This window comes from Sminthopsis crassicaudata, chromosome 6 (assembly GCF_048593235.1).
Source record: "Sminthopsis crassicaudata isolate SCR6 chromosome 6, ASM4859323v1, whole genome shotgun sequence".
Taxonomy (NCBI): Eukaryota; Metazoa; Chordata; class Mammalia; order Dasyuromorphia; family Dasyuridae; genus Sminthopsis; species Sminthopsis crassicaudata.
Genome location: NC_133622.1, coordinates 151,193,730 through 151,212,724, shown reverse-complemented (window position 1 = coordinate 151,212,724; position 18,995 = coordinate 151,193,730). Strand labels below are relative to the sequence as shown.

At 36.5% G+C, this 18,995-nt stretch overlaps 1 protein-coding gene across 2 annotated transcripts in view; it reads right to left on the bottom strand.

Moving 5' to 3' along the window:
* Positions 1-16,164, bottom strand: part of NFKB1 (nuclear factor kappa B subunit 1) — a 161,615-nt gene extending 145,451 nt beyond the window's left edge. Inside the window, exon 1 of one of the 2 annotated variants that reach the window (XM_074276224.1) lies at positions 15,728-16,164. The gene's annotated coding sequence lies outside the window, so the exon portion shown is untranslated. The remainder of the gene's footprint in view (positions 1-15,727) is intronic. The other variant, XM_074276226.1, reaches the window with a different exon arrangement.
* Positions 16,165-18,995: the final 2,831 nt, after the last annotated feature.

Below are 18,995 nucleotides of genomic sequence, written 5' to 3'. Positions count from 1 at the left end.
TCCATTAACTAAGGTTTTGTTTTTTTTTTTTTTTTCTCCTCATCAAGTCTAAAATAATCTCCTTGCAACTTTTGGGTCTTATTAGGGATTCTGTTCTTTGGGGTCAAGGAGAATAAATTTAAACTTTTTCCCACATGATAAGCCTTCAAATCCTTCAACATAGCTATCATGTCCCCTTTAAAATCTTCCCTTTTCTTGGCAAACATCCTGAGTTTCTTCAATTGATGCTCATTTGGCAACCTGCAATATTGTAATATGGTTAGTATAAGGATCAAATGAGATTTCCAAAACCCTAAAATGCTATATAAATGTACATGCATGTTCTTTCTTGTATGTTCTATTTTTCTCTCTGTTTTTCTCTCTGGCAAAGTGATGTATCCAGGATCACATAATTAGTAAATATCAGGCTAAATTTGAATTCACGTCCTCCTGACTCTAGGACTAATACTCTACTTGCTGAGTTATTTGGCTGCCTCCCTATTCTAAATCTTAAAACCCTTTGACATTATCTTTCATTCTCTCCGACTCTTTAGAAGTACATCCTCATAAGTAACCATCCTTCTTCCAAAAATCTTTTTTCTCTTCCTATCTAGTGATTCTTTCTTTGCTAAAATATACCCAGCTCTCTTCCATTTGAAAATAAAAACACCTCAAAAATCCCTGTCATTCTTTTATCAATCTATAAACATTTATTAATTACCTACTGTAGTCCAAGAACTGTGTTATTCTCTTCTTTACCTCAATCAAATTTCTGGAGAGGTTTTCCTACAATTATAGGCTCCTCTGATTCACTTCTCAATATTTAACACTTGCTTCTTAAGCATTCAATTAAAAAATGTTCTCTCCAATGTTACCAGTTATATCTAGCTTGCCAAATCTGATGCCCTTTTCTCAACACTTGTTTTTCTTGACCTCATCACATTTCCCAGCTGATCTCCTCCTGGCTAATTCCTCCTCTCAGGACTTTAATGGCACCGAACTCTCTTGGTTCTCCCTACCTGTTTGAATGTTACTCCTCAATCTTCACCGCTGGATCATTGTCCATAGCATACCCTTTGTGGCTCTGTCTTAGACCTTGTTCTCTTTTTATATTCTCTCACTTAACACCTCATTAGGTCCCATGGATCCAATGATTCTATGAATATGCTACCCAATCCACTCCCATATCACCAACTGCCCCTTAGACATTCTGAATTAGATATGCACCTCAAACTCAAAATATCCAAAATAGAATTCAATTATCTTTCTCCCCAAACCTATTCTATTCCAAATTTCTCCAATTTTCTCTAGGGTGCCATCATCTTTCTGGTCACCCAAGCTTACAGTCTTTCAGTCATCATCATTTCTATACTCTTCCTTACCCCACATATCTAATCAGCTGACAAATCTTGTAGGTTCGAAATCCACAATATCTCACATATTTTCTTTCTTACCTTGGCCTCTTTGAATGCCTAATTTCCCTCAGAACTTGGCTGAAGTACTACTCTAAATTAAGTTTTCTTGATCAATCTAGCTATTGTTGCCTCTCCCCTAAATTATTTTGCATTTATTTGATATATGCTATGCTTAGATTGTACATGTTTTCTTTTCTGACATAACATTATTCTGGGAGCAGGGACTGTTTTACTTTCGTCTATGTATATCTAGCACCAGCCCTAGTACATAATAAGTTCTTACAATATTGACTGTTGTAGAGGGAGGTCAAGCAATAAAATTAACAAGTATTTATGAAGTATCTACTGTGTGTTAGAACAGGGAATACAAATTAAAAGAACTAAACAATTCCAAATGAAATGGCACTTACAATCTAATGGGGAAGACAACAAAGTACAGGTAAATATAATATATACATATATGTATATGTATATGTATATATATGTATATATGTATATGTATGCATGTATATATAATGAATAATACAAATATATACATTTATCAAATAGTTAAATATAAGATAGTGTCAAAGGAAAAGTCTGAGCATTTGTTACAGAGAACAAAATAGGTGCCTCAGCTGTATCTTAAAGGAAATAAGGACCTTTGAGATCCCTTCCAAATCTCCTAATTTTCCACCCAGAGGGCTCTCCTTTCATACTTCTTTGACTTTTCCATCATGTCCCCAAGAACCCCATCATTGGGAAATCTTACTCTCTGTCTTATCACTCTCATACCTCATCACTATTCTCTGCCTCTCCTTTTTTATTGTATTATTTGTATTGTATTTTACAGAATCTTCATCTTATATTTATTGTATTTATGTATTTTACAAATGCTTTATATTTTATGTATATTTAATGTGTTTACATTAGATTATAAGATCCTTGAGGAGAAGGGCTATCTATTTTTATTTTTTTATCCACACACAACATAATGCCTGGCACACAGAAGACAACTAATTATTGATTATATGATTATTTTGTAATATCAATAATGATTATTGATCAAATAACTTGGAATAGTGGATAGAACATTGCATCTGGAGTCAGAAAGTCAAACCAAGCATCAGTCAAAACCTAGTTGTGTATTAAATCTCAAACCTATGTCTCAATTGGAAAACAGATTTTAATAACACCTACCTTTCAGGGACAAAATGAGATAACATTGTAAAACACTTTGAAAATTTTAAATTTCTCCATGAATGATAGTTATGAACAATTTTATTAATTATTATGTGTAAATGCTAATAATTAACTATTGTTAATTATAAGTAATTATTAATAGTAATTATACCTCATATTACATGTCACTTTAAGAGTCACACAGGCAGGAAACAGAAATTGGACCAGGAATTCCAATTCTGAATTCATTATCACTAGGTTTGAGAAAGTGTAAAAAGAAGGCACTCAACAAACAAGTCTATTCCCCCAACCTCCTTTGCATGCTTAATAAACGACTTAGAAACTATCTTGTAAGGAAAGGGAAAAAAAAAAGAAAAAAAGAAAAAAAAAGATGTGCAGAGATCTGAAAGTAAAATTTTAGTATCATTTCAAGGATGGGATCAAATTCATACCCTTTGGCCCATTTCATGTGAATTTCACAGAATAATTAGGACATCAGCCAAGTTGAATGAAAGGAAACAATGCCTGTTAATGTCTCCTTAAAGTCCTTTCCACAGCTCTAAACAACCTTTCACTGGGAGAAAAGACTCTTGGTTCTAATGTTGACTAGAGAAGCCAAAGGACAACTAACTCCTCCCTTTTCTGAAGTTCCACAGCAGATTTATTAAAAAGGCTCAAATTAAAGCAAGCTTTAATAGTGAATGTAAAGTTAAGTAATTTTTAAATGGACTGCTGAGGCACCCCAATGTTGGAAAAAACTGAAGGTAAAAAAAGGGAGGGCAAAAGAAGATGAAATGGATAGACAGTATCATGGAAGCAATGAACATGAGTTTGGACAGACTTTGGGAAATAGTGGAGAATAGAAGGGTTATGTGCCATAATTCATTGGGGGACACAAAAACTCCGACATGACTTAACAAATGAACAACAACTCTGATTTCTTGGGCAAACATTAATTTTCTTTCAAGATATATCACCTTCATTGTCTAGAAAAAATATTACAATTATCAAGGATGGTGGCCCCAGGAACTATATAGCATTTGTTTTATTTTAGGCTTTCATTTTGAGTTTCAATTTCAGCTGGTTTTTTTTTGGAGGAAAGAGATGGCATTCTCAGGCCAGGAGCAAATGGGATCCAGATAAAGTATTTTAAGAATTATTCCAGCATGTGCCTTGGAGACATTAACAATAAGAATATGTCTAAGACTGCTTTATTCTAGAATAGTCTCAGTTCTAGGAGTTTCATATGCATCCAGTCAAATACTTACGATTGGCTTAAATTTCTGCAAACTAGAATACTATATGATGTTGCTATCAAGCTAGACTATAAATTCAGTTCTTCTCTGATTTGGCTTCTTAAATGTTAGGACTTATTTCTGTAAATATTAAAAACTTAAAAACCAAAATAAACTAGAATCTAAGCTTTACTTGAAATTCTTCAGAATACCAAGATGGAAAGGGCTTGGTGCAATGACTAAAAGGTAAATCACTGTTAGGTTTCAAGGATAAATGTTTTGTTTTTGTTTTTTTGATCCAAATAGTCCTTTGCTTAACCTATGAAACAGCTGGATATATATTGCAGAACCAGTTAAAAAAAAAAAGAAAGAAAGAAAGAAAAAGGAAGGAAAGAAGGAAGGAAGAAAGAAAGAAACAAACAAACAAACAAGCAAACAAACAAACAAAGAAACAAAAAAGAAAGGAAGGAAGGAAGGAAGGAAGGAAGGAAGGAAGGAAGGAAGGAAGGAAGGAAGGAAGGAAGGAAGGAAGGAAGGAAGGAAGAAAGAAAAAAGAAAGGAAGGAAGGAAGGAAGGAAGAAAGGAAGGAAGGAAGGAAGGAAAGAAGGAAGGAAGGAAGGAAGGAAGGAAGGAAGGAAGGAAGAAAAAAGAAAGGAAGGAAGGAAGGAAAGAAGGAAGGAAGGAAGGAAGGAAGGAAGGAAGGAAGGAAGGAAGGAAGGAAGGAAGGAAGGAAGGAAGGAAAGAAGGAAGGAAGGAAGGAAGGAAAGAAGGAAGGAAGGAAGGAAGGAAGGAAGGAAGGAAGGAAGGAAGGAAGGAAGGAAGGAAGGAAGCAAGCTTAGGATTTTCAAAGTGGAGTATCCTGTCAAGGAAGTAGACTCCTTGAACTATATCATGGCTCTTTCCTAGTTAATCCTAGACATGGCAGCTCTTTAAAATATACTTTAAAACAGCAAATACCTTCATATGTGTGTGTGTGTGTGTATAAAACTAAAAAAGCTATTTATACTTGTCATAATTGTATAGGTGTTCAAGAACTGTTTGCATACAACTTAATGTAATTTCATTCCATTCTATTGTAGATGACGGTACAGGTAATGAAAATAAAAATGTATTGCACACATGGGCACAAGTGAGAGCTCACATATACACGCTCGCACGCACACGCGCGCGCGCACACACACACACACACACACACAACTACTCCAGCACATTGGTGAACTGTGAACTGATCATTTTGGAGACCAATTTGGAACTAGGTCTACATCCCCCCAAAAATTTTTTTAAAGATTTTTTTTTAAAGTAGGAAGGGGGAAAACTTGTATAAAATATTTATACCAGCTCTTTTTGTGGTGGCTAAGAATTCAAAATTGAGGGGATGCCCATCAATTGAGACATGGCAGAACAACTTGTATTATATGATTGTGATGGAATAATATGGTGCTATAATAACAAATAATAACTAAAATGATTTCAAAAGAACCTCGAAAAACTTACATGATTGATGCAAACTGAAGTGAGAAGAAACAGGAAAACATTGTACATAATAATACTAACAATATTGTATGATTAAGAATTATGAATGACTTAGCTATTCTTAGCAATTCAATGATCCAAGATAATTTCAAAGAACTGATGGGACCAGTGAAGATTTTTCAGAACACCATAGAATAGTGGCTCAGACCTTAGGCCTAAGTTTCAGAAAGTCACTTGATCCCCACTCTCAGAGGGCTATAAGGCAGTAAAGGTCAAACCCTTGGTCTAAGCTTCAGGAAGTCATGTGACCTCCAGGAAGTGGACAGCATTGTTGACCATTTCTTTCTTTTCAATCCATCCAATAATGTTAGGTTCTTACTAAGTGCTAAGTTGGTACTTAACAATTCTCTAGTTCGGGCCTTTAGTGGGAATTTTACTCCTTTGAACTTCTGAGGAAGGAGCTTGCATGCTTGGGAGGAGCAAGTTCATTGGTTGAAGTATTTTTTCCCAGAAGCCCCTGAGTTATTCCACACCCATTCTCTGGGAGGATAAAAGAAGCAACATTGAGCAAGTTGAGAAGTCTCTACTCTAGGTCAGAGTAGGCGGGCGAGAGATTGAGAGACTGAGTTGAGATAGCAGATCTCCTCCCAGAGCGATCGGCAGTTTCTGGAGACAACAGAACACTACACAATAATTTTAAAAATCATGAAGGGAAGTGGGAGATGTACCCATATCTTTTCTGTTATATAATGCATTCTCTGCTCCTGCCATGTCCACGCACCACACTGGACTATTCAGTTGTGCTGGACTACATCTTACAAGGACCCAATAAATGCTTTCTGTTTATAGCTAAAGATGCTTCCCAATAGTCCCAATAATCATAGGGGAGTCCCACACAGGATTGATGATAAAAAATAATATCTGCCTTCAGAAAAAGAATTAATATTGATTAAAAACATTAAAGAATTCTATTTTTCACTTTCTTCTTTGTTCTCTTCTTATACAAAATGACTAATATGTAAATGTTTTACATGATTACACATGTATAACCTTTATCAGACTGCTTGTCATATCAGGGAGGGGAGGGGAAAGAAAGAGGGAATGGATAGAATACAGAACTCTAAACTTTGTTTTAAATGTTAAAATATTGTTTTAACATGTAATTGGGGGAAACAAAAAATTGTTAATTAGCTGATTAAAAAGAGAGCTATTCCATTCAGTTGACTTTGAATAATGAATATCATGTTTACTCTACCCAGTTCTTTAAGACAGTGTGTTATATAAATAAACTTTAATGTTGACCTTTCATAATTCATGAAGAGAATAAGGTGTTTGTATGTCTAGGAAGCCAAAGAGGTTAAGGTTAAGAGAAGAAAAAGGTAGGAGACAATCAATCAACTAATAAACACTTATTAAGTACCCATTATATGCCAAACATTAGATTTAAGAGCTGGAAGCAAAAAAATAGGCAAAAGACAGTTCTTGCCTTTCAGGAATAAATGGGATAAATAGGAAATAATTGAAAGCAAAGGCTCTAGAATTTAGAGGAGTTGGGAAACACTTTCTATAGAAGAAAGGATTTTAGTTGGAACTACAAATAATCCAGGGAACCCATTAGGAAAAAGGGGAAAGCATCTCACACAAAAAGGTGAGGTGTAGTGTCTTGTTTGTGGAGCAAGCCTGAAGAATTTGATAGAAAGAAGTTTATTACCTCTGCATAGGAACACAAAAGCTGCCATTTTGGGTGCAATACAATTCATATACTATGCTCAGTTTAGACTTTGGAAATGACCTTGGCTATTATCTGTAGTTTTCAGATGAGAAAACTAAGGCCTAGGAAGATTGAAAAAAATTACTCAATGTCCAGTATTCCTTTCATTTCACTTCACTGGGTACAATGCCAATCACTGAGGGACACTTTAACTAAGTGACTTTTAACTTCTGGTGATAATTTGAATTTTACAATTTTTAAAATTTCATTCAATGCAATTATATAGCATTCAAGCTATACTTTTATTATCTATCCATAAAAATTTGAAATTAAGTTAATTTCTGTAGTTTGTAAACTGCTCTGCTTCTTGAAAGCACTAGATTTCATTCATTAAAGGGAAAAAAAATCACTTTTAGTACATTTTAAAATTAAAATAATTCTCTTAGAAGAAAACAAATATGTACTCTGAAAATCCTATACTCTATGCCTGGCAAAACTGTTTGTGATGAGTACCTAATAAAGTGACACTCTCCAAAATTTAACTTGTGTCCAAAATAAACTCCATCATTGTTATTGTCAGTACCAGTAAATAGCAAAGCAAATTCAGTCATTCCTACTTAGTGCAGAGCAAGGCCCAATATTTATAAATTAATGCTAATGGCTCAATTAAAAATTATTTCTTTATATTTCTTCAATGTATTATGATTTGGTTAGTTTCCTCAGAGGATTGACTATACTTTTTTGTTTTGACATAGATTGTGACTAATTTTTTCTTAAAGCTTAAACTTTTTCAAGCAAAGTTTCTCCTTTATGAAATTAAGTTCTTTTAAAATACAAATGATATGCATTCATATATATATATATACATATATAACTAAATTTATATTTAAAATTATACTTGCCATATAATTTTTTTACTTTAATAAATTCATAAATTCATAGTATGAAGTCTGCAATAATCTGTTACTTAAATGTTGATAAAAGATTCAGGAGATTATAAGAAGAGCTATGAGCTCTTTTCAAAAATGGTGAAATATCAAGGCAAATAATAAAACTTTTGAGGGCGAATTTAAAAATCATTATTCCTAATTACCTAAACTTTTAAAAGAATAGGTTAAAAGTGAAAAAGAGAAATAACTGCCAAGAATAAGATGAAATCTTCATAAACTTGACTCCAACTAATTTTTCCAGCCTTGTAAGAGATCATTCTCTTTCCTCTATTCTGTGATGCAGACAAATTGGCTTTCCCTCTGCTTCCTCATTTAGGATATTCCATTTCTAGCATTTGTACTGTGTCCCATGCCTGGAAGTCCTTCCTTACCTTATTTTCATAGGGTACCTCTCTTTTTAAGATGCAATTTAGGGATCATTGTATTTCTACATGAATCTTTCCACGATCCCCTGAACACCCCCCCCCCAAAAAAAAACCCTGCTAGGGTAAACTGTGTATGTCTGTGTATACATATATATGCATTTATTTGCTGATTTAATATTTATGTTAAATATATTTTACATTATATTTTCCCCCATTAGAATATAAGCTCATTTTAATTAAAGATTATTTCATTCTTTGTACTTTCATCTCCTGTGCCTAGTAAAAAGCTTGGAATAAAATGGGAACTTAAAAAAAATTATTCATTGACTGATTGATCTTTGCACTTACTAGATATAGTTTATTTCTTCCCCAATTTCTTTTGGCCAGTAGGCTTCCTCCTAATTAGGAACGGAACTTCTTTGAAAATAAGAGTATATTTCCCCCCTATCTTGTATGCACAGTACCCTTCAGAAGACATTGTTCATATAGTTGCAGAAAAATTCACAGCATTAACATATTGTTGTACTGAATTGGATTGCAAGGCACAATACATAAAGTTTCAAAAGCAAAATATTTGTTTGCATAAGGATGCTGTTAGACAACCACAGAATATTCAAACATTAAGAGAATTCGTTATAGTCAAATCAACTTCAAAAAATGCATCAAGCTAAATTATGTACTTTCAACATTTTGTATTTACTAACTTAAAAAACAAACAAACAAATTTCTTGACTTATGATACCATACTACTCCATTCTAAGCAACCTCTACCAATAGAATGACACAGAATATGCTTAGATTTCAACAAAGCATTTTACAAAGTATCAAAATATCCTCATGGACAAAATAGAGAGATATTGAGGAATACATGGGAGTTACTAGATTGATTTAACCTAGAGATAAGTCATTGATTATGGATCAGTTGTCAAACTGATACAGATCCATCATCAATGGCTTGTTGTCAATTTAAAGTTAGGGCCTCTGGTGGATGGCCCAGGGCTTGAAACTATATTCTGAATTACCCAACATTTTTACCAGTGCCTTGGACAATGACACAGACGAGTTGCTGCTGAAAGCTGAGGTTAACCCAAAGTTGAAAGGAATAATTAACACAGTGAATAAATGCCATGTTCTATGAAAAAGTAGTTCAAGAGGCTCAATGTGACAACAATAAATGCTAAGCTTTGTATTTTGGTTAAAAACAACAGCACCAATGGTACAAGTGCAGAACAAGGGAGGCAGTACTCAGAAGAACATGGAAAAGAGATCTGAGGAATTTGTCATGATGGACCACAAGCTTAATGAGCCAGCAAGGTGACAAAAAAGCAAAAAGAAGCATAATATCTGGATCAAGCAACCAATAGCATTTCTTTCTTTCTTACAATATGCCAAGCACTGCACTAAACACTGAGGATATATAAAGATATAAGGAAACCATACTATACCTTCAAGGAACCAACTAACATTCTAAGAAGAAGGCAAGATGTACATATTTAAGCTTTAAATGCTTAAAACTGCAGTAAGACCTTTTTTTTTTTTTTTTTTTTAAACAAGCTGTGTGTAGAATATATACAAAATAAATGCCATATAGTTTTCAGACAGGAAACATCAGCTAGGGAAACATCAAAATGCCTTATGAAGAAGATGGCAAGAATTCAGTCTTGAAGGGATTTCAAAAAGATTTTGAAATAGTCCTGCTGTCTCCTCTCCTGGTCAGACATTTAGAATATTATGTCTAAGTGTGGGAGCTATGTTTTGAGAAACACACTGAGAAGCTGAAATGCAACTAGAGGGCAAGTAATAAAATGGTTAGGAATGGAACAAGCATTTATTAAGTACTTATGCTATACCCAGGACTCTGCTGTGTAAGTATTTTACACTTGGAAAAACCTACATGTTTAGTCCTAAAGGTCAAACTTAAAAGTAGGGGTTAAAAGAAGGAAAAACTTGGTAAAAACTATTTAAAACTGTCCTAAATAGCAATGAGCTGCTTTGGGAAGGACAGGGTGACTCTTTGTTAGAAATGTTCAAACAGAGAAACTAAATGGCCACTTTTCAGGAATGCTCAACAAAGGATGCTTACTCAGGCATGGGTTAGACTCATTGACTTCTGATATCCTTTGTCACTTTAAGGTTTGTGATGCTGATCACTTCTCCAGATTATCTGTCATTCTAATGAAGCTTGCTGACTACTCAAGCACCAAAGACTCTCTGGTGGGTACAGAGAAAAATAACATTGATCATGCAATCTAGAAAACAGGTATACATATACATACATATATATGTGTGTATATACATATATATATATACACACATGCATATATACATACACATACAAATGTACACACATATATATATATATACATATAAAATTTAAGAATAATACATCAATTATTTGTAAATGGTACCAAATCCAGAATAATGAAGAACAGCTCAAATAGGAAGGATTAAAATATCTCTAGAATGATGTAATTACCAAGCTAAAGTATTTGTCTGTTAAGATAAATAAATAGGAGAAAAGTAAGTAGATAGATGAGCAGAAGATGCTAAATAGATAAAGATATAGATAGGTAGACATATAGAGAAAAATAAATGATAGGCATATAGATAAAAGAGAAAGGAAGGAATGAAAAGAGGGGAGAAGAGAGAAAAACAAAGAGGAAAGGAAAGGAGAGTAAAAGAGAGAAGAAGGGAGAAGAAAGAACAAGAGAGGAGACCAGAAAGGAGGAGAGGAGAGAGGAGGAAAAAAGGTTGAGTTAAATGATCTCTGAAATTGTCTACTTCTGCAATTCAACATTTGAAAGTCTCTTTATAAGAAACATCTATGTACTAAAATGGGACCAGTTTAATATCTCTCTTTCCAGATCTGGTGTCCCTTCGTCCTAGCAGTTTAGATCCCCCTTCCTCCTTTAGGCTGCAGGATAAATCAAGTTTGCTCAACATTAGGACCAATCACCAAATCATTCCCATAATGGAGAGAGACATCTACACCCAGAGAGTGGACTGTGGGGACTAAGTGTGAATCACAACATGGTATTTTCACTTTTTTGTTGTTGTTTGCTTGCATTTTGTTTTCTTTCTCATTTTTTTTTCTTTTTGATTTGATTTTTCTCATCTTACATGACAACTGTGGAAATATGTGTAGAACAATTGCATATGTTTAACATATATTGGATTACTTGCCCTCTAGGGGAGAGGGTAGGGAGAAAGGAAGGAGAAAACAAAATTGAGAACATCAGGTTTTAAAAAGGTGAATGCTGAAAACAATCTATGCATATGCTGTGAAAATAAAATAAGTTTTATAAAAATGTATTATAATACAAAAAAGTCAAAGTTTAAGACATCAGGTAAGTTTAAAATGAAAGAAAAGTTTCCACAAATATTTTTGTAAGCATTAAGAAAAATTTATTTTTATTGTTATTTTATTTGCCAAATGAAGCCATCTATTTTCCTCACCTATGAACCTAAAATATTAAAATTAAAAATCTGAATTAGATTTCATTTGATCAGTAAGAAGCAATTACTTCTGGGAAGCTAGGTGGTGCAGTGGATAGAACACCAGTCCTGAAGATAGGAGGTCCCAAGTTCAAATCAGACTGTAGACACTTAACTCTTCCTAGCTATTTGACCCTAGGCAAGTCATTTAACCCCAATTGCCTCGGGGGTGGGGGGGAAGGAAGCAATCATTTCTTATCTCTGCAATAGGGAAATGAATATTTTTTTAAATTAATATATGTTTGAAATATAGCATTTCTGTGATCTAACTTATGAATACACAGATTCCTTAAGAAGAATGTAAAGAGAATCTTAAAACACACATACAAACACACACACACACCAAGGAATGCTTTGTAAATGTGTACTGAACTTTTCACAAAGAGCTAATAAAATAGCTTTTTAAATGCAGGTTATAAGCCATGTCAATATCTATTATTCTTTTTCCATGGGACTTAACATATTCATTAATAATACCTATGACACTTTGAATGCCAACATGAAAATAAAACTCATTATTACATCCTTTAGAAATAGGAGGATCTCTCAATGGGAAATGAATCCTTTCAGCAATTCAGAAAAGTGATAAAAGCATTTATGTGGTGCTTTAAGATGTTCGAACTTGTTTACAAGTTAACTCACTCGATTCTTATCATAACCCTGAGAGATGTTTATCTCAGTGTACAGAAGAATAAACTGAAGCACAGGGTTAAGTGGGTTGGGTCACTGAGTCAAGGTAAATGACTTGCCCAGGTTCCCACAGCTATTGAGTTTCTCAGACAACATTTGAACACAGATCTTGACTTCAAGTTCATTTCTCTATCTGCTGCACCACCCAGCTACTGTGGAATACTCTGAAAAACTTAGTCAGTACTTAGATGTGAATGTATTTGGATCAAATCCTAGCCTGGCCGCTGGCTATCTAAATTATTATCTGCAACTGAAAGGGGTTGGATAACAGGAGTTTTAAGGTCCCTTTTTTTTTTTTTTTTAAGCTAAATTTATAATCCTTTAAGGGAGCTGGACAACAATACACAAAAATTCTCTCTCTATTACCAGTTTCTGACATATATCCAATTTGGACCCAGGAACCAGAAAAGGAGAAGGATAAGATTTGGGATCACTGAATTTCAAAGCCTACTCCATTTCAGGCTAATTAATTTTGGGACAGATAAGAGCTTAGTATAAAAGCAGCTAGGTGGATAAGAGTGAATAGAGCCTGAGGCTGGAGTCAAGAGAATCTCAAACACTACTGTGACACTGGGCACGTCACTTAACACTATTTGCCTCAGTTTTCTCAATGGTAAAATGAGTTGGAGAAGCAAATGGCAAACTACTCCATTATCTTTATTAAAAACACTTTCAAAAATAAGGTCCAAAGAGTGTGCCCTGACTGAATTCACAAGTAAGGCAAATTGATTCAAAGATCCCAACATTATTAGCAGAGGAGTGGGGAATTTGGTTCTTTTGATATTTGAAAAAATTGCTTTGATTTATGGTAAATATTTGGACAGAATAACTTACATGTAAAATAAAGCATTTAAAAGGCAAAATATGCATTTAAAAAACAAAAGATGAAAACTTTAGAAGTGATCACAATATTATATTGAATTGTATTGTATTGTATTGAAGTAGAACAACAATCATAAAATGGGAATAAAAACTCAGTTCTACCTCTTCCATTAACTTGCTGTATGAACTTAGACAAATCCCAACTTAAACTTAGACAAATCACAACTTATATAGACCTCAGTTTTCTCATCTTCCAGCTATAATGCCTGTGATTTCCATCTCCAGAAATGGTTTTGAGGATAAGAAACACTTTAAAAAGACATTTATGCTAAGAATCTAAAACATTATTTTAAGTCATGACTTAAATATTTATTTTTCATTCATTCATTCATTCATTCACATAACCGTTTTGCTAAATACATTTAAGTTGAAGTTCTATCAATACTGACTAGACACTTATAAAGTCTAACATAATTTCAAAAAAAAGTACTAGTGTATCTCTTCTCAGTACATATCTTTATATTTTAACAATTCCATAGCATAAACACATTAGGCTCAAATTAACTATTTCACCCCAAATCAGGGAAATTCTTTCATCATTACAGAGAAAACAATCAAAATAATTCAACTGGTTTGGAAATGGGCAGCCATCTCATCATTCCCTACCTGGCAGTTGTCAAGGTCTTCATCATTGTCTCCAGAAGCTTACTTCTAGAAAGATGGAAACAACTCTGAAACTCAAGCCTGTTTCCGTATCCCTAGCCCCTGGAGGGGGCTCCCTCTCACTGCTGAGGATGGAGGGTGAACATAGAAAACTTTTTTCCCAGATCTTCCTCCACTTGGGAGGAGGAGGGCACAAAGCATCACCAGGCTTCAGAACTTCAATCCACTCCCTGCCTCCATCTCCAATTTTCTGCTTCTTTTTATGTATTATTTCCTCCAGTGAGCTCCTCCAGGGGAATGACTGTCTGCCTTTCTTGATATCCTTGTGTTTTTAGCCAAGAGACTGGAACACAGTAGGTGATTTTAAAATGACTAACTTCAAATAACAGGATATAAAAAAAATTGTAAATTTAAGTCTCAACAACATGCTTCAGCTGAGCTTTTGAATTTTTGATCAAGGTTTCTTTCTAAAGGACAAAAAGACAAACAACTATTCAGGAAGACTGCCTATTCAGGAAGACCAGCGACTCCCAAGAGTAACATTGTTACAACAACTGGGAGTACCTTGTTTCTAAACAGTGGGAAACGGGATTCTGGGAAGATTACTGTTTTATTCCAGTACAGTAAATGGTTAAACACTTTCATATTATATTCTCAGTAAATAATCCAAGATTTGGAACCAGTTACTTTAATAAAAATCCACTAAATTGAATTTTAGCCTTGAACTGTTGGTTTCAATTTAACCTTCACATATCCAGGTTAAACAAACAAACAAAATGCCTGAGAACCAGGTTATTTCAAATGTGAAACAGAAAACCCAGGAAGCAAATTAATTTTATTGTGGAATGATCATACTCATAAGATCACTTATACACCTTCAACTAGCTTAAACTATGGTTACTAAAACTTAAAAACTGCACTCCGACTTTTGGGGCATCCTGGGCCAGTAACCATCTTTTTTTTTTTTTTTTTTAAAATAACGAACTAATCATCGTTATTAAGTACTTGATTTAACGAGTATAAATACCCCTATCCTCCTTTTTTCAGATTGTTTTTTTGGGGGGGGGTGCCTTGCCTCTATATACTGAAATTTCTGAAGGGACAAGCCGAAGTCCCGGGGAAGAATCGGCGCGTTTTCAGTTAGGGGAGGGCAGATAGTGAACAAGACTTGGAAATTATAGAGGGTTTTCAAGTTAAGAAATCAATAGCCTCTTCTGCCTTCATTTCGTGAAACGCCCTTGGATAAAAATCAGGTTCAGCACTTCGCTCAAAACACCGTTCCCCAGACACAGACAAACACACACACACAAACACACACGCGATACAGGTACGTACTCGCACACATGCACACAAACGTACGCCCTCAGTCGTGCCCTGAGCCCCTTCTATCTCCCCCACGAAGTTTCCCCAGCAGCTGCCATCCAAGATGCCCAGATTTTTTTCGAAATTTTGGAGGAGGTGAAATGGGTCAGGGAAAAAAAACCCAAAAAAACAGCACAACCGGCCAAACCACATGGCCCCCTGGGCGCCCCAGAGCCGATTTTCACTATTCCGGGTCCGGGCTGCCTTTTTCCTCTCCTCTCACCAATCCCATGCACCTCGCAACTGGTGTCAACCTCCTCCAACGGGTCGAGCAGGAATGAGGAAGTCTAGACTCGGAGGATGGCGGGGTGGGGATCTGCAAGTGTTGGGGGACTCGGCGTGAAGAGCCGCACTGGTCCGCACCTTCCCTCGCAGGAAGTCTCCCTGCCCCCAACTTTGTTCTTACCTTTTGGGAGAGCTGCTCTTCTACAGGGCCTCCCACTCGTCCCGGCTCCCCGCTGAAATCCGGCGAGTAGCAGGGGACGGCTGGCCGAAGGAGGCGGCGGATGGGCGGCTCGCGTGGTTCAGCCTTGCGGAGCCTAGCACCGGGCGGCACGGCGCATGTCCCGCAGCCCGGGCCGGGGAACCAAGGGGTGCCGCTGCCCTAGTGCCCTCTCCGGCGGCCGCCCTGGGCGCACCGCAGTCCCAGCTCCTCGCTCGTGCGCTCTCCCGGGTGCAGCTCGGGCTGCCTACTAGGCTGCGGGCGGGCGGTGCAGAGCGACGGGAAGGGGAAAGGGGGAAGCTGTCAGCGCGTCCCCTCGCCTCTCGGGTGGCGAAACCTCCCCTTCCTGCTAGCGGCTTGCGGGCGCACTTCTCTGTCTTTCTCTCGTTCACTCTCTCACTTCCTGGCTGGAAATTCCCACTGACGTTGAGCCGGAGAGAGCGAGCAAGGCCAGACGCGTACACACATTCACAGACACACTCCCAGTCCGGAGGCGGGGAAAGCCCGTTCTCCTGGGGGTGGGGAGGAGGGCAAGACCGGAGATGAGGACTGGGGTTGCCTCTGCGCCCCTCCGTGGCCTCGGTTCCTTAGACCCCTTCCCCGGGGCGCAGCGTCAGGGACTGGAGGTGGGACTTGGACTTGGCCGCACGCTCTGGGTTCTAATCCCTGGGCCTCGTCTGCTCCATCTGGCGCTTGGAGGCCCGGGGAGAGTTTTCGGGTGGAGGCCGTTGTCCCCGGCCTCTGGATGCAGTACCCGGGCAGCGGAGCACCTGCTGGGAGCTCCCCGGGGATCGTTTAAAGGTCCCCCAAACTCACGCTGTTGCTGTTGTGAGCTGCAACTGACCTGCTTTCAAATCAGCCCCAAGGTCTTGATGAAGTCACTCAACCCCAGTCTGTCTTAGTTTCTACTAAGACACAGATAATAATGGTACCTAACTCCAAGAATTGTTGTACGGATCAACTGAGGTAATATGTGTAAAGCGCTTTGATAATTGTAAAGCACTATGTAAATTCCAACTATTTTTTAAAAATAATTCACACATAACAAATACAAATACAGGCTCTAGGCTCATCCATTCACAGAATTTGAGATCTTCTGTCTTTGACAAAGAAAAAACCAACAAAACAAAACTTCACCTTAAATTAATTCCGCTACTGGAATGTTTATTAAAAATATGTAGAATGATGAGTATAATGACAAGGGTCACCACGGTCACTTTTGGGTTTGGTCACACTAGTTTCCTGTGCATACTGGCCTCATTCAAGCCTGAAAGCTCCAGAGGTAATGTTAATACTTATTCTCTTATTGTACAGATCTCAGACAGCTTGCGATTGCCCAGTTACAGAAATGGTAGGTATTTTGGGTTCCAAATTCAGTGCTATCTCCATTCTACCATTTTACCTTCTTAGTAGTCATAATGTTTTAGATATGACCAATTCAGGCCTTTTTTTCATCATGTAGGAACATAGTAGGAACATAGAACATATAGTTCAAAGGGACCTCAAAAACAGTTTAATCTAACCTCTTTGATTTGAAGATCCAGTAAGATTATGTATGTAAAATGAGGTATAACTTTAAAACATTATGTGATTTGTCATTAAGTCCCCCCCCCCTCCCACACACACATACACAGACAAATAATTTGGGGATTTGAGTCCAGGAACTCTCATGGTCACCAAGTGATCTTTCAGATTCCTCAGTAGTCATTTGTGCACCATTTTTTAGTAGTAAACGATCAAAACACACATACTACGTAGTCTAAACCCTTCAATATCATATTTTAGAAAGGCTGCATGCTTCATTTGTACCACCTAATGTTGGATCTTAAAAGAGACCTACAGTACTCTAGATGGGTCTTCTGTGGGGGGAGTCTGGCAGATCTTGGGAAAAAGTCAGTCTGAGTGAGATGTGGCTAGTAGATTGGGTGACGAATTGACATTAGGGCAATCATAGATTCATTGAAGAATAACGGCCTAACTCTTGGTGGAGTTGTGAATTGATTCAGCCATTCTGAAGGTAGAGCCCAAAGTGCTATAAAACTATACATATCCTTTGACCAAATATTACTGGGTCTGTATCCTAAAGCGATTAAAGGAAAAGAACCTATATGGACAAAAGTGTTTTATAGCAGCTCTTTTGTGGTGGCGAAGAATTGGATATTGCAGGGATGTCTATCAGTTGGGAAATGACTGAACAAGTTGTGGTATGTGATTGCAATGAAATACTATTGTGCTATAAGATATGAGAAGCAGAATTACTCAGGAAAATCTGAAAAGATGTATATGAGCTGATGCAAAGTGAACAGAACCAGGAGAATACCATATATGGTAATAAAAATACTGTATGATTTTCAACTGACTTATCTACTCTTAGCAATTCAATGTTCCAAGACAATTCTGAAGAACTTATGATAAAAATGCTATCCACCTCCAGAGAAAGAACTAATTAAGTCTGAATACAGATCAAAGCTTGCTTTTTTTAAACTTTCTTTTTCTTCATTTTTTTCTCTCACCTGTTTTCTTTCGCAACATGGATAATATGGAAATATATTTTTCATGACTGTATATGTATAATCTATGTCAAATTGCTTGCCTTTTGAAGGAGGAAGGAGCAAGAAGAGTTTTTGGAACTCAAAATTTTTTTTAAATGTTAAAAATTATTTTTACATGTAATTTAAAATAAAAGAAAAAGAATTGTGACTAGGTCAAGACCAGCTATCAGAGAAAGATCATAGAAGTTTTGTTTTGTTTTGTTTTGTTTTTAAGCAGGCTTCTGGAATTCATACAAGAAGTCTACCTGCTTCCTTATTCCTTCCACTTTCACCTTTAATCCATTCCATCAACACAAAAAGAAGAGTTCAATGGATATCACATGTTTTAAATCAAACTAATCTTGATAAGATAATGATGACCAGAATCTAAATTATTGGGTTGGTGGCAGTTTCCTCTCTTGGAAAGGTCTTGGCAAAGAAGCCTGAAAATTAAGGGACTTCTTGGGATTTAGCTCTGGCTTTCATTTTTAGATTGCAAAACTGATCAAACTATTAGTTCTTGCGGCATGGAGCAGCAGTCCTGAAGTCAAGAGGACCTGAATTCAAATGTGACCTTTACACTTAAGGCTTCCTAGGTATGTGACCCTGGGCAAATCACTTAACCCCAATTGCTTCAGGGGGAAAAAAAAATTAGCTCTCAGTGACTCTTTAATCTTCTCAAATATACCCAGAGCTGCTTC